The following is a 5,109-nucleotide window of genomic DNA, read 5'->3' on the forward strand; positions in this document are numbered from 1 at the left end:
GAGGGGGGCCAGTGGCCTTCACCATTTGGTGGTCCCCTCCCCCCAGTCATTAACCAATGGGAGCCTTTTCCAGGAAATTTAAGTAAACACAGCAATTCTGCAAATTAACTTTCTTCTGCATTCAATTCCCTGAGGTTTGATTTTTTAATAGCAAAATGCGGCTGGAGTTACGTCAGGGTTTGTGGTTGCCTGGGTGGCAGTGGGCGCAGAAGCCACAGGTGTCCTTAATTAGCATGATGGTGCTCACACCTGTGAAGAACCAGGTGCTGAGCTTCGTCTGGGAATGAGTCCAGCCCAGAAGGTCTTACCTTCAGGGGGGCAATAGTGTGAGGGGAAGATAGATGTGGAATAAAAGCAGTGGAGTGCTTCCCGTGGATTATCTCATTTAATCCTCACGACTCTGTGAAACGATACTATTATTATTACTATTCTCTAGACGAGGAAACTGAGGCGCATGAAGATTAAGGGAGCTGCTCTTGAGATTCAAATCCAAGACCATGCAACTCTGAAACCTAGCACCTTCCCTTCCCTCTTCCCTACATTTTTATTCATCAGCTCTCTTTTGGCTGCAGATGACAGACCCAACTCAAACAGCTTTAAAGCAGGAAAGAATTTATACCAGGTCTCTTGAAGGATGCTTCTGAAACGGGAGGGCTTCAGGCCTGGCTGGATCCAGGAGTTCCAAGGTGGTCATTAAATTAATCTCTCTCTCTCTCTCTTTTTAAAAAATTCTTTTTTTGCTCCGCTTTCTTCTTTCCTGCTTTAGTTTCTTTATGGTGGGGAAAAGGTGGGCGCTGCAGCTGCAGGTTACTTGGTTCTAACTGGTAATATGATATCAGAAGGAGAGAGACTCACTTTTTTTCAGTGTTCATATCAGTCCCCCAAAGGACATGATTGCCCATCCTTGGATATAGTGCGCAGAATACAACATTGTGAGCTGTGAATCAGGGTACTGTGCCCTCTGCTGGCCTGGTGCTGCTATTACTACCTTTCAGGGAAGTGGGGAGATGTTCCCCTGAGGCCCGCAACTCAGTGGAGGTTTTGAGGGCATTTCAGTTTTATTAATAGTTATTGGGCTTTTCAGGATTTTTTATTAAGCCAATTATAGAATTTATAACTAGGAATAGTTATAAGTATATAAATATAAATATATAAATATAACTAGGAATTTACTGTTTTTCAAATCTGTGTCATATCAGTATTTTAAGCTTAATAGGAAATGTTAAAATCTCCACTCATAACTGTTCATTTATTTACTTCTCTGTCAGTTGTTGGTTGATATACTTTAAGACCATTAAAACTTATGCAACTTTTGATTATTATATCATTTCTCTCTATTGTTCATTTTTCTTTTATCTTGTCTTTATGTGGCACATTTTTGTCTGAAATTCTATTTTATTTAGTAAGATTGGTCTCCCAACTGTTTTGGTTCATTCTTGCTTGATATATTACACCTTTTCACTTACAAGCTATCTATGCTTTCTTGTTTTAAGAGTGTCTCATATACACAACGTTTTGCTGGATTTATTTTTTATTTTCCGACAGTGAAAGTCTCTTTGTCTTTCAGTTGGCGAAATTAACCTATTACATTTTATTTTAATTATGGTTGTTTTAGGACTGACATACCACTTCATCTCATATTTTTCATTTACTATATATTCTTTTTCTTTTTGTGTCTTTTACTTCTTTGCGTTGAAAAGGTTGAATTTTCTCCCACGGGTTCAAAAGATACTCATTCTATTTTTGGCCTTATGATGGTCTCCCTTTACTAAAAACACCAAAAACCTTCAGCTAAGATCCTAGCTATCAAGGAGCAGAGACGAGCCATCCCTGCTGTGCCTGGTCTGAATTCCTGTCCACAGAACCCAAGAGTGTAATAAATGGCTGTTTTGAGCTACTACATTTTTGGATAGTTTATGAGGCCACATTACCAAGCCCAGATTTTGGTTCCTGGAAATGGAATGCTTCATAACAAAAAACCTGAATATGTGGCAGTGGTTTTGGGATCAGTTGGAAAATGGGAGTTGGAAAGGCCTTCTGAAGACTGTTCGTGGATGCCTGGTGGTCCTCGATGGGAGGGCTTAAAGGAAAGTGAAGATCAGGTTGTGGGAAGCTGGAGGAAGGGTGGGGGAAAGTGAAGTAACACTGTCATCTCTGGAAACATGAAGACAGAGAATGTAACAAATGAACTGGTGGCTAATGAGATACCCAGGCAGACTGTTGAGAAAGTATGCTCCGGTTTCTTCCTGCTATTTACAGTAAAATGTGAGAGGAGATAGATAAGCTTATATTTTTTTGTTTCCTATAAAAGAGCCAGGACTTTCTGGGTCAAAACAAAACAGAGCACAGTTTCTCCTTCATAGGCAATGATTTTGCCTTTTGAGAAATGCCTGTTTTAGTAAAATTGTTTCTGTCAGATTGTCTTTTTCTTAGTCACTGGGAGACCTGCCTGTTAGATGTATCATATACTGCAAGATAGCTTCTCTAAGTTTGTGGCCTTTTACTCTCTTTTACCGAATCTTTTGATGAACATAGTTTGCAACGAAGTCCAACCCTTCTATTTATTTTTCCACAGATAGTTTATGTCCTACTTAAGAAATCATTGTCCATTTCAACGTTGTGAAACATTTTCTTATGAAGCTTCTATCGCTTTATCTATTTATTTTTGAGTATGGTGTGAAGAAAAGGTCAAATTTATCTTTTTCCATATGCACGCTGACACCATTTACTGATGACAGGAAGTGTGCTTTTTAAACATGTCAAGGTCAAAGAAGACACGATATGTTACCTCTTGGAGGAGATTGAAGAGGCATGATGTTTGCAGTGGTGGGATTTCTGAGGAGAAAGTGGTCTCCAATTCTTATAGGGCTTTAGCAAGAAGCTCCTTGAAAGGGTTGGAGTGACTCCAGAAAGATCAATAAATCATTATCCTTGACTTAATGTGGTGCTGAGGTCCTTAACTGCAGGAAACATGTACTTTGAGGGACATTAGTGGAAAAAGGGACAGAACTGGAATATGACTGTATGTGAGAGAAGAGTATTGTACCAGTGGTAAATTTCCTGAAGTTAATAGCTTTACTGAAAAAACAATACCCCAAATTCTTAGGAATATACATCGAAGTGTTTAAAGGTAAAAGATCGTGAAATATAAAACTTATAGTTTTAAAAACCTATATATGTATACATACCCATACATATATATGCTTATATGTGGATACATACATGGGGTTGCTGTGAGGACTGGATGGTACCATAAACCTAGCATGGCAGAGGGCTCAAGGTAAGGCCTGTCAAGAGACCCATTGCTAGAACTGTTATTTTATCTCCCCTGGTATCCACTAAGTGCTGGATCGTGCTTAGACAGTGCCTGATTAGAAGGCTTTCTCTTTAATTATCAACCTCTTAGCCCCTTATAATAGAAAAATAATTTTAAAACGTAGAAGATTTTTTCAGAAGCATTGTTGAGTCAGAAGTCCATCGGTTTACTGTGTGTTCCCTGAACCACTGGTCTATGCCCACCAGGCCCTGGCTAGTGGCTTGCAGGTGAGTGCAACCTGCTCCCCGATTACCAGGAGGTCCGCTTCCGTTGTTCCCCCTGGGCTAGTTGTGGCTGCACCTGGGTCTCACTTGAAAGATGTACCCGCTTTTCAGGACTCACTCCAAATCCAGGGAGGAGCTTTTGGCTGAAGCCCTCTAAGAACGACCATCTCCTTCTCTGAAATCACCCTACAGATGTGTTGCTCTGAGTCCCTCTTTCCCAACTCTGCCAATCACAGAAGCTGTGACAGGGAGGCTTCCTCCTAACTTCTCCAGCTGTGAGGCTACCTGCTATCTGGAATCAGGTCTCCAGGAAAAAAAAGACATGGTCACATCAAGCCAGAGACCTGCAGTGATGAGACTCGCCAGGGAGGAGCCTTCGATGGCCTTTGCTGAGCCCTGGTCGGCTGTTTATTCGAGGGATCATGAACTGTGTTGGCAAAAAGGATGCCAATCTGTACTTGTGGCCAGCATGGGGGTGGCGTGGGTAGGTTGGGTTAAATCACATGCCTAGAGGCTGGACCTGAGCTGACCCTCACTGGTCCTAGGGCCTGTCGCTATTGTGGGTCAAGAAGACTTCCTGGTTTCTTCTCCTGTAAGCCTACATTGCTCGGGTCACCTGTCCTATCTGCAGGCTCAGCCTTTGGGCAATTCCCGGACCAAGCAAGAATCTAATCCCTGCCACACCCCCACCCCCCTTCTCCTGGACAGGTAGGAACACAGCCCAGAGGCACCATTACTTTGCTAATAAGGTTCTACATTGACTGGCTCACCCCTTTTATCTCCTTTCTCATTTCCCTGCCATTTCCTGCTCTGCCCTGACATCACAGCCTAAAGTAAGGCACTGGGCATTGAGTCCGGTACGTACGTAGTGAGGGTAGTAACTGGTATTTATTGAGCTGCTGCTGGGTACCAGCTCTGGTGTTTTGTGGGTACTGACCTATTTGACCCTCACATGAACTTAACCAGGCAGGTATTACTATCATCTAGGGTAACATAGCAGTCGAGAGCAGGGACTCTGGGTTTGACTTTAGACCTTAGCTGTATGATATCAGGGAAGTTACTAAGCCCTCTGTGCCTCAGCTGAGAAATGGAGCTCCTAGAATCACTCTAGGTTGTTGTGAAGATTGCATATGTATAAAGAGCACAGAACAGTGCCCAATGTATTCTAAGTGCCATATGAATGCTAATGATTGCTGGCATACTTGTTTATCACACTTTGCTTTACTGCACTTTGCAGATACTGTGGTTATTTGCTTGTTTATTGGGCTGTGCTGGGCCTAGTTGCAGCACGTGGGATCTAGTTTGCTGACTAGGGATGAACCCAGGCTGCCTGCCTTGGGAGCGTGAAGTCTTAGCCACCGGACCACCAAGGAAGTCCCTCAGATATTGTGTTTTTTACAAATGAAAGGTTTGTGGCAACCCTGTGTCCTGCAAGTCTGTATGAGCCATTTTCCCAACAGTATTTGCTCACTTCATGTCTTTGGGTCACATTTTGGTAATTCTTGCAGTATTTGAAATGTCTTACTGTTATATATGTTATGGTGATTTGTGACCAGTGATCTTTGGTAT

Source organism: Bos indicus, chromosome 21 (genome assembly GCF_029378745.1).
Source record: "Bos indicus isolate NIAB-ARS_2022 breed Sahiwal x Tharparkar chromosome 21, NIAB-ARS_B.indTharparkar_mat_pri_1.0, whole genome shotgun sequence".
NCBI lineage: Eukaryota > Metazoa > Chordata > Mammalia > Artiodactyla > Bovidae > Bos > Bos indicus.